This window comes from Sprattus sprattus, assembly GCF_963457725.1.
Source record: "Sprattus sprattus genome assembly, chromosome: 4".
Taxonomy (NCBI): domain Eukaryota; kingdom Metazoa; phylum Chordata; class Actinopteri; order Clupeiformes; family Clupeidae; genus Sprattus; species Sprattus sprattus.
The window spans coordinates 6643452-6655745 of NC_137923.1; positions in this window are offsets into that span (position 1 = coordinate 6643452).

A 12294-nucleotide genomic window follows, 5' to 3' on the forward strand; every position below is an offset into this window, starting at 1 on the left:
CTAAAGTATTTGGCAGTGTGCTCCACTCCGCCATGAGCTCAGGTAGAGCATCTGCTGAGCATGGAGCGAGTTGGAGTCCCTGATCAATGAGTTAAGAAAAAGTCTGCACAGGGCTCACAGACTACTCATTTGTGTACATTTCCTGTTCCGCCAGCACTACAGAAATATGTGAGAAATGTGAGCGAAATCAGGAGAAGGGCAGATATCATAGATTCCTTCCTTGATTTCAACTCAGAATGCAGTTTTTTTCTTTTTTCAGAGAAAGACCATTCTGAGGCAGTGAGCAACAGCTTTAAATGACAGTCAACTAATTTCTCATGTCTCCCGGACACTGACCATATTTAGAAGCACTAGAGAAAAAAAACAACAAAGAAAAAAAGGGGGAAAGACAACAAAGAAAGAAAAACGGAAAGAAAACATTTGTTTTTCTGTGGCTGTGAACATTGCCGTTTTGGTTCTTTATCACTCCCCTACAGCCCTAATTGTGTAATTGCCTGTTGATTTTTGCGTTTCATGTGGTTTTGGCTGATCGTTATCATTGGCGCCATTTCGACTTTTGGAAAAGTGACGACTTGCTTTCCGCTGTGCGTCCATAGCGGTGGACGGACTTTGTGTGGTCTACTCTGGGAACCGGCGTGCCACTGCTGCTGCCCGTGTTTGTTTAGAGGCCGGTTCCCGTTCCAGCTGAGCCGTGTGCCTGTCACATCTCATTACAGCTGGTGGCGGGACACGGAGGAGCCCTGAGACCGGCCTGCCAAATACGCCTAAGCCAGGGCTCTGGCAGACCTCCGGTCGCCATGGCTTCAAGACTTGTCCCTGTGTTTTGTCCCAGGAGGTCTGTTTAGCCGACAGAGAACAAAAAAAATGTCTGATGTGGATGGAGATCCATGCCTTGTAGACAAATATGTTATGCTGTATTGTATGGTTAAACATTTTGTAAAAGCATAATAACTGTTTCATATTTTTGACCTTCCGTCTTAGAAATGTAATTGTATGCAGAGCTATACAATGACAATATAGGCTTTAAATGTCTTCAATTTAGAACCGAAACCAACAAAATGAGCAAACAAAAGGCCAAATGTTGTAAAAGGTGTCTAGGGATATGATCATCCCTGACCATGACTTCCTAGAGCAGCGAGTCCTGTTAAGCACCTGGTGACTCCTCCCTCTCACAGACAAGGGACACAAACACGCACGGAGCAGCTTATACTGCTCAGATTGTCAGGGTTGAAGAAGTTAATACAGGATTTCAGATTGTCAGGACACGCAGCTATCGGATTGTACTCTCATTCTTCTCATATCTTCTTTTTCACCTAGAGACTAAGCTGTTGGTTAAATCGCCGTCCAGTGGTGACTTAGAGATGTCTGGTTGTTTAGAACCCTAGGTTGTTCTAAAACACCAGCTCTTATCTCAGGTGTCGAAGTAGATAGTAGACAGCCTGTCTCCAATCAAAGATATGAAAAAGTGAATTTTGTTTAGGAATGCTGATGAGTTGATACGACAAAGTTAATTTCTTCTTTCTTAACTTGTCCTTCTTTCTCTTTTGTGGTTGAATTTCACTTGCACAAGCCTGAGTACAAGATTCATGTCTACCAGCACTCAAAACCAACAGAACATACACATTCCATACCTTATTATTGCTTAATACTTATGTTACATAATACTTACATTGGGCCTGTTCATGATTCTTAAATATAGATCTATAAATTCCCTTATGTAATGGGCTTATATTATGCCTGAATGCAGCCTCTCTTAACCGCTACTCGTTTGCTGTTTGATAGAACATTTCCCAGCAGGTCCCTCTAGCGTCCCCTTAGCCAAACCCTGGTCAGGAGCCCTGCACATCCATCTACGTGGGCCTGGTGGCGAGTAATCACCTGTGTGCAGCGCTTGCTGGCCAGCGGCAAGTCAAGATAGCGCCACAGCACCAACGGAAACGTGAGACTGTGCTGGGTGATAAGGAGCCGGGAGCCCCTCACCCCTGCTGCAGCAGAGACTGATAGGTGCAAGCGTCGCTCCTCAGAATGACTGACGGCGCAGCGGTGAGCCCTTCAGGCCTTTGCACATCCTCAGGTTTCGGCCGTTCTCACTGAGGGGAGGGGGGCACCCAGCTGACCTATTGTGACGGGGGGAGGGGGAAGGTGGATCGGGGAAAGATAAAACACATGAAAGGGGGCTTGACAGCTACAGGGATGTTTGATAGCTTTGAAAGGTGTTTCTGGTCTTTTGAGAAACTCATTGCTACGTCCAACAAACTGTTCACTCTGATGCAGTGGATATAAATGGATATAAGTACATCAAAAAGCTTGGCTGACACTGTTCTATCTTAAAAAATGTAAGTAAAAACTAGAATAATTGCATTCCATCTAATTAAGCTAATTATGTGGTAATATTGTGTTCTGTCGCCAGAATGCAGCAAACCAACATACTGCCGCATTTTATCTACTCGTGTGAGGGACAAGATATCTCATCCACTCTGAGTGTGTGTCCTTGGGATTAGGCTCTTAAGGCATGTGAATATGACATACTGATACAGGACTAGCGGTGCCGTTGCCAGTGTCTAGCTAATGATTCACAGAGTCCCAGGTCTGTACCCCTCCCCCCCCCCCCCCCCCCCGAATGAGGTCTCTCCAATGTAACTCCTGGCCTTTCAAACACTGGAATGCTGTTTGCTTACTGTTACAAATGGGCAGGGGATGGACTCAGCTCAAACACTGTTATCTGAAGTGCACCCATTACCCCCTGGTTGGGAGGCTCAGAGGTGTCTTGGGGAGACTATATCTCAGCCCCTATGTATCCCCTCACAGTTAAATAACATCCTTTTAACAGTGTGGGCCCTGAGTGAAGGATCTTCTCAAAGAGAACATAGCGTTTCGCTATACGCCATAGCCTCACCGTGTCCCTCCCATCTCTGTGTTTCACGTCTACACCGCACTCTATTGTAGCTACTGGTGTGACAAACATTTTTTTTTTATGACTTTAAGTGGCATACTCTGCATACTTTGTGTGATGAGATAATGATAGCCGTCTGTCTGGCCAAAGGCTACAACAACCAGAAGCATCCTCTACCTGTTCTGGTTCCACATTCTTAAGTTAGCTTCCAGTGACTAGTCCTAAAGCAAGAAGCAAGGTCCAGATAGACAGCTAATGACTCAGTGTTGACCTACAGGTTAAGACCAAACAGACCGCTCTCTTTTTGCACCTCACTGTTTACATTTGTTTTATTCAAATCCTCTGATTAAGTAGATGTTTTAAATTACCAGTATGCAAATATGCAACAACAAACAAACATAATCGTTAACTATCATGATTGTGGTCGAAATGTGGTTTTGTAAGACAGGCACAAGAGGGACAAACCTCACGGGCTCCTCTCCCTGACAGCACGTGGTCAAGCTGTTGATTGCATTTCTATTTAGCAGCTTTGGAGGAAGAATTCCATGCCAAAACATGGTATGTAATAGTTTCACAATAAGGACAGTTTGAAATATATATATATATATATATAAATAGATAGATAGATTTCAGATCAACAAACATGATATTTAGTACATGCTTTGAATGCCTGTCACATGTTGCAGGCACATGACAAGACCTTCACACGTTATGCCACTATCTGCACTGTGCCAATTTACTTCAGTGCCTTTTTTCCAACGGCCAGTGCCTCGGGAGTTGGGTACATGCCACGCCTGATGCCACTCCTCCTCCTACTCCTCCTCCTCCTCATCCTCTCTCTCTCTCTCTCTGATTGTGTTGCTCTCTCTCCCTCTCTCCCTTTCTTTAATGCTTTGTCTGGTGTTTCAAACTGAAAGTGTGGTGTAGTCTTTTGCACAGGCTCTGGCCAGCTGGCATGTGTCCATCTCAGGAATCCCATAAACGTGCATGTCAGGATGACCACCTCTGGCCTGTGGATAAAGCTTTCAGTCCATTTCCAGGGAGTTCCCTTGCTAGAGCTCTGGGTTATCCAGCTGCACTTTCTACTGCAGGAAAAGAGACACAGCCCACTGTCCCCCAAAACAGACCCACGAGAGGAGAGAAAGAGGCTCAGACACAAACATTAGTACAATGAGGTAATTGAAAGCAGGACGGGGAGAAATTACAATTTGAAGTGAGATTGTTATGGGTACAGAAAAAGCTGGAATTGTCTAGACATACTCCACACAGCAACTGAAGCCCTTCTGGTTTCGGTGGGGGTGGGGGGTAGGATATTGGGGAGGAGGGGTGCTGCACTATTATCATTACAATTGCCATGGTTTATAAATTCAGGGCAAAACTTGAGCTCTTCATGAGGCAACTTAAGCCTGGATCCTTTGCTGTCTATTGTAGGTCCTATATGTTGGCCAGCATTATTCTATAATGTCTACAAAATGACAAGAAAAGCAGATGCTTTTACACAAACATTAAGCATGGACTGGAAGACAGGTTCAGGTATAGAGAGGCATGGCTTTATGTGCCCCTGACTCTGCCAGTGAGTATAAAACTGGGAAGTAATCCCTACTAGTTGTGCCAAACCTGCTTTACATGTTTTTTAATCCATGTGACATTTAGGTTGGCACTGTTTGATTTGAACCTGTTTTCCCTCCAAGACTAAAGCCCAGAGCAGCAGGTGAATGTAACCCGTCTATTCTATAAAGACAGCCAGATGGCAAGTGAAAAAAACTCAGTATGTGGCTGTACGTAGTCAACGGATAAACATGGAAAAACAATATTCCCACAGATATGGATAAGACTGTTGGTTCTTGTTGTCTAGTGGATCACACTGTAAACCCAAACAGTTCTACTAACTTATTAACATTATGTATTCAGTACTTAAAACCTGGAATTTAGTTGACCCAACTTAAAATGTATTAGTTTTCTGAGCAAGTGAAGACGTTTTAATTGTATTGGAATGTATTTGTTTGAGTTAACATTGACTGATAACTCATATTTTTTTAGTCATCAACGTCATTGAGAACACCATTGCAGAGATCTTGTGATGAGAGACAGAGACAGCAGACTTAAGGTAGAGGAGTCGTTTAGTAATCGAGATGTTGGAAGGTTGCTAGTTCGATTCCCCACTCCTCCTTACCAAGTCCATAAGTGTGAACCCCTAAACTGCTCCTGATCTATAAATGCAAAATTCCTTGTAAATCTCTTTGGATAAAAGTGTCTGCTAAATCACAGATGTAAATGTACATCTGGCAACACTGGGAAGGCGGTCGACCAATGACAGTTCTCTCTACAGTAAGAGCTTGCGCAAGAAGTTGAAATGTAAGGGAGATACCCTTTCAAAAACTTGTAAGGGCGTAATAAATTGTTTGTGAAAGACCCAGCGAAACATACAGTAAATATCCGATGAGGCAAAATCCTGGACCATTTTGGAATAATATGAGTTCAGAGAACTTAAAAATAATGAAAAGGATAACAAAATAAATCAGTATAGCCGATTTATAATTTATAAGTTAAGTTTACTTAAAAAATATACATGTAGTATATATACTCAAATGTTATTATGTAATCGGTTACATCAAAAGTTTGAAGTACTCTGAACTTGTTCAGGTTCAGAAGCAGAGGTGTCAAATAAAACATGCCGCCTCTCCGGATTGGCATGGTCTTTAGTCACTGCTCCAGTGACTCTCTTGTTTTGCATTGCATCAACCTTGTTATTAACGTAATAATCAACGGACACCATCTAACACCTGAGGAGCAAAGATCTGAGCATGCAACCACAGTCAATTGCGCCAGAGGGTAACGTGTTCAAAATTCCTTGAGAGAAACACTAGTGAAGTCACCGAAACCCTCCAGATGTCCAAAACATCTTGAAAATAACCCTAAATTAGGATTTGTCATTCTCTGCTGTGATGACCCCCCCACACAGTCGTCAGTCAGGTGCAAAGCAAGGTAGGTTACACTAATCCATCTCTCCACAGGTGCATTCGTTTATTCGTTTGCTCATTTATTCGGTCTCATGTACCTAGGCTGATGGTCATCCGATGACAAATCAGCCAAGCCACATTTAAACAGCCCTCACCTCGAAAGCTATTTGTGGAGTAGCCTAAATATGTTAATTGATGAGTTCTTATCATCACCACAGGACTCACATAATTGACTTTCAGTAAATAGCTGGTAAATACTAATCTAATCTCATTAGATTTTGAGATTGCTAGGCATGTCTACATTAGTCACAAGGTGATGCGCTGGAGTGCCTGCATTTGTAATCAGGGCCATGTCTAATCACATACTCCGTAATTGTACTTTAATTTTGTTTGACCAGTGTAAATGAACATTTTTAGCAGATGCCAATCCAACCTTTACCTTTAAGTCATGTAGTTTTGAGTATGTGACAAAACACATAGAAAGGAGTAGACATTTGGTTGTCATGTTTCCGGATGTGTTGGTACTTCACTGCCTCATTGTGTCTTACTAGTAACAACACCTTTTTTTCAGAGTAAAATGCTCTTCTGATGGAGAGTTCATTCTCTTACTCCATACAACCTGGAGGGCAACAACTGATAACCATCACAACAAGACAACTGCCCCAGTTAGGTCAGCTTACTGACACCATGCCGCACATTCTGCAGGTGAAACTGAATCATTGTCTCACACAATAACAAGTCCTTTCACTAAAGGACTGTAACCCCTGGTAGTCCTGAATGGATCCCACACAGTGTGTACACTGTAGTTCATGCAACACTTGGGTGTAATGTTCAGTTTTCCACTCCGTGTTTTAACCTGAAGATAACCCAATGATGTAATCAAGAGAGCTTCATAGGTGTTTGAATACCGTCCAATGACATAACTCCTCAGCTCTGTTGCATTTATTTATTTTACGTCACGGACAATACATGACCTCAGGTGAGTCTCGGGCCCTCACCTTTGAATGAAGCACCAACCTGATTTACTGCCAGGCCCTTTCTGTTGATTCTAATTTCATCACATATTTCATGTCGCCACATGAATAGACTGAGTAATGACAATGGCAGTGGGGGTGCGGGGGTGCAGGGGGGGGAAAATGGTCGTTTGGAGGTGAAAAGCACAAACTCGCCCCGTGAGATAATGGCCCCACTCGCTCTCCTTTGGCTTCTCCGCATTCCTCAGCACCGGAGTCAGTACTGAAGAGGCTGGGGCAAGACGGCGAGACTGCAGGTGGACAAAGGCTAACTGTTCAGCCGCAGGTGTTATCTTAACCCACCTCCAGTGCCCTCCCTCCGCACCAACGTCTGCCGTGAACAATTTCAATGACTGAACAAAAATCTTCGAATCTTTTTTGAAAGCACTAAAATACAGAGGTGAACACTTGACATGCTCAAGGAGCCATATTGCCATGGCTTGTTATGGTTCGAAGGTTGTTTAATTTTGTGGTGAAATTTGTCATCCATGCAAACAAAGGCAGCTAGTACTTAGAAGACAGAACTTACAAAGCAGCTTAATGTTTTGGCTCTTACCCACAGTGATATGAACCTGTTGTTGGTGTATCCCTTGATGAGAACATGTAGGAAAATGAGGCTACACACTCAATAACAAATCACAAAGAAATCAGTTTATGACTAATTTTATTCAATTCAAAATTCGGCATAAATAAACTGCAGAAATTATCGCATTAGCTATAGTTTCCGCTTGTGCAAAACTGAGTGTTGACAGAATATCTTTGGTGGCGAGGTTTAGCTTGATCAGGATTATGTTCATTCGGTTCCTGCTGGTTATTCCAGGAAAGCTTCTTCAGACAAGCTAGGGCTTCTGTGTCAGCCTTTGCTGAGGCCTGTGCAAAATATGAAAAGCTGGGAGACAGAGTGAAGAGTAAATAATTGCTTTTCCCAGGTACGCTCCCATTGTGGGGGCCCAGGTTAACGTTGGCGAGGTCTGAAAAGCTCCCCTCGTATCCTTTTGACCCCGGGGCCGACGCAGACATACAGAGGGGCGGCTTTGTGTGCTAAGACAAAGTTTTCTCCTGAGCAGCAAGGCCAATTACACTGGGGCAACAAAGGGATCCAAGAGAGGGATGAGTGAGAGGGAACAGTACCCCCAACTCTGCAGGACAAAACAACCGGTGGAAACCTATGGAAAACAAATCGCCCAGTGGACACTGCTGGAAAATGTGACTACTTATAAAGGTTTCTCTGTAGCTTAGCAGTGCCTGTCTAGAAGAAGCCTTTATCACACACCTTTGTGCTCAAATGTATGTTCATAAGGCTCATGTTGTATAATTACCCTGTACACTGTACATTCAAGTAAAATCCTCACCTAAGCTAATGACCATCATTAAATTGAATTAAAGGTTACAATTGTAAATGGTTGACTCGCTATTATTTTTTGTATTTCCGTCATATTCTTTCTAGCACAGAAAATTGGGCCTCTATATTGTTCCCTTCAACTCGATGATCATTTTGTTTGTGTGTTCAGTCTGTCAATGAACTGGAGCTCTGGTGCTGTTTTTGCTTTTCTTTTTCCATGATTACCGTGAGCACATTTGTTCACACTTCCTGCACGCTTGACCACTTGGCCCTTTTCCTTTGATACATCGGGAGAGGTGGTCTCTCTGTGGCCTTGTTCAGTCCTCCATTCTGGGTTATTTACTTTAGGCTGTTGTGGATTTCCCCTTGTGCGTGTGTGGTGGAGAATAATTGCTATTCTGGACTCTTTAGATTAGATTGTAATTGATTATTTTTGCAGTGGCTGAGCGTGAACACTATGGCACAGGAAGAAAACATGGGGGAAAGAGAAGGAGGAGGCCATCAGTGAAATAAATACAGAATCACGTGCCATCCGTTTTTACTCATTTTCAAACATCAGTTAAATGGCACATTGTGTTATGAAGGTGGAGATACAACTAAAAGATAAACTGGAAATGTCCTATAAATGTTGCAAAGAGGCGACTTCTGTTAAATCCTTCTAATTTCAATTTGATGTTCATAAATGAGTTGGAAGACAGAGTCCTTGGCAAAATCCCTGAACTGGATTTCCATTTGACTTTATTTTATTGCTTTGGCCGTAGACTAGTTTGGAACTACAGTATCATCAGTACTCGCGCTCTCTCTCTCTCTCTGTCTCTCTGTCTCTCTCTCTCTGTCTCTCTCTCTCTCTCTCTCTCTCTCTCTCTCTCTCTCTCTCTCTCTCTCTCTCTCTCTCTCTCTCTCTGTCTCTGTCTCTGAGCAGAGAGAGCACTCAGGGAGTCTACAGGCTATTAGGGGGTCCAGTGATGGAACGCTAGTCTGTGTCTTTTGACTAGGGCTCCATGGTCTACTTCTGCTGAAAGGGATCCCGCAGTCGGCAAGACATTGTGTGCAATCCCAAAGACACAGAAATCATTGCTAGCTGTGGGGTGATTTACATGGTCATGCTCACACAAATCTGTCAGTGACGCACAGACAGAGTAGACGTGGGAGGCCGTATGGTTACCAGAGGTGGCTATGACTAACACGTGAATTCACTTTTGACTGATCTATGCCAAACACGTACACAGACCCCTTGGAAGAGTCAAATGCATATGACAGCTAACTTATGGGCCATACAGTGGCACATTCTGACAGACATTCAGACATCTATAGCTCAGCATACTTTCAAACATGTTTCTGTGCTATACGTGGACAAATATAATATTTTTCTAAGTTACCTACGTAAGTGTAAAGTTAAAGCTATAAATACAATGTATGTACAGTACATTTCCAAACTGCACTGTTGCACGGTAATGATCAGTTTTTAATAAAGAGGTACTTTATAATGTGACTGGACTAAAACTGGTTTGTTGCCAGATGTGGCCATATCTACATCAGTTGAGTTGATTGCTGTAGAGGCTTGGGCTGATAGTGCGTGCAAACACTGTGAGTAACTCACCATTTGTCATAATCACCTGAATATGTCTGAAGTCCAGGTAAAACGCTACACAACCAAACACAACTGCTGTTAAACTGAGTTGAATTGGACAGACCAGAAATTTGAGCTCCCTTGAGTCGTGTCTGCAACGGTACGATTTGCAATATAAGACAAGTGGATCATGAACAAGTACACAAATGTTGGGATGTCAACGCTGTTGTGTAAACACACATGCACGTGCTTGAGTATGTAGACGTACCTCTCAGCAGCAAGGAACATATCTATGGGTGGAGACCCAAACTTGCTCAAATTCAGAACACACACGCAACACAACACACTCTCACACACTTTCTCTTTCTCCCTCCGCCTTTTTTTCTTTTATTAACCTCCATGGCAATTGGCACACATTTATCACCTCATCAAAACATTGTTCTGTTTGATTGAAAAAAACATACACACAATAACAAAATTGATTTAATTTGTTTGTATATGTTTTTATATAGAGAGGTGCTGAATTATGTGAATGCTATGTCTTCTTCCATTTTAATCATGACTGATCAGCAACAGCAATTCTGATCAAAAGCAACCAGGCTTAACTCAAATTAATGCAAACCAATAATGCATGGTGATGACTTTGAATGCATAGCCTTTTGCAGAAATCCATTTCATTAGGCCTACGATACCAGTGAACCAACTTAGACTGCCTTAAAACTGGGAAAACTGATAGTTGGTGACACATTTCATGTTTAGGCTTAACTGAAAGTCTTTACCATCGGTTAGGATATATAGGTAAGGCTGTGCAATGACCACTGATTAGACAGTACAGTAGAAGTGCGTGTGGACTTTATCAAAACGAATTAGGCGGAATCTTGTAAATAAAAGCAGAATGTCTCCAGGAAGACGTTTGTGCGCCGGCCAATCTGCAATCGTCGTAATTGTGTTTATAAAACAAGAAAGTCCTCCCGCTTTTTCTTTGGACACTGCAAAATACTCAAACGTGACCAGCGATTCTCCCATAATGGACGATTGGCCTGCACCTCTCCAAAACGTATTCTTACTGAAAATAGTTTTCGGCTTAATATGAACGTTAATTGTATTCGAAAAAGCCACATCATTTGGTCTAGGGTTAACCATATTTCATAATCAGAAACCTCATCTTTAGTAACTTTCGGGAGGTGGTGGTAGTGGTGTGTGCAGAAGTGCAGTATAAACAAAAGGGTCTATAGATTTGCAGTAGGCTCTACTTTTGCTTATCGGCGGATGTTGAATATTTCGAAATGACTGAAGTGTTTCTGCAAGCATTTATACTAGTAATTCCAAATACATGTGAAATACAGAATGTCTCTCTTCAAACTTTAAGTCACCGTGAGCAAATAACAAATACCATAGAAAATTCCTTTATTTACAGCAATCTTCAAATCAAACAAATCTACACTTGGTGTGATTTCAATTATTCATTTTGTTTCGTGAATGATGTATGTGGTGTGGTGGGGTAAATTGAGTTGCTAAAGGCTACAGGCAACAGTTCACGTAAGACATAGCGGAAAGTTAACTAAAGTCGGGAACAGAATAGAAGAAGACAAACTGCAGGATTACACACTTAGGCTACATCTTGTATGTTTGAATGTGCTCATTCTAAAATACTGGGACAATAGCCTACACAGTGAATGCACACCAGGCAAGACATTAGGCAAGTTTAGAATTATAAAGATCTTATAGTCTACATTTAATGTTACAAGCCTAGTATGTGAAGCAAAAAGTTAAAGCTAGCCAGCATTTAAGTTCGTAACTTTGTGGTTAAGACTGACTAACACACACTGCCTGTTGAAAGGCTATCCTACTCATCAGTCTCTCCTGCTTAAGCTGTAACTTAAGCATCTCATCTGATCTATCATGTGTCCAGGTAGGCATGTAGCAAGACTTATAGCACCCCTAAACTCAACAGACACCGCTCCATTTTTTTGGTGCCATATTCAATGGGCATTTGTTTGTAGAAGCCTGTCAGGTTTTCATCACAGCAAAGAATATAAGGATGAGCAAAATATGTTATTTGCTATTTCACCTGAATAGAGAAGAGAACATTTGTACAGCAAGGTATAGGCATTCGATTTGTTTTAGTTGTGTGCGTAAATATAATGCTGTGAATTGTTTTTGTGTTATTGTTTTATATTAATTATGTTCACAGGTAGCACAAAGCAACTCCTCTTAGGGCACCCAAATGGCCCTGATCTGAGGGAGTATAGATATTTGTGAAGTCACTGTATAACTGAATCTTTTCTGTCCGTTTCAATGCATTCTTCTCCATCTTCTCTTTTCATACACGTGTTCTTGCTTCTTTTATTTAATACATTGAGAGTTTGCTTTTAAACGGATGGTCTCTTTGAGGCTATTATTGCATCAGTGTTGCATATTGCAAAGATTAGATAAAGACATGGTAATACTTATCAGGTATCACTCAGTATCTATAAAGCACTGCAGCAAGTTATAAGGGTTTAGATTGTTTCAGC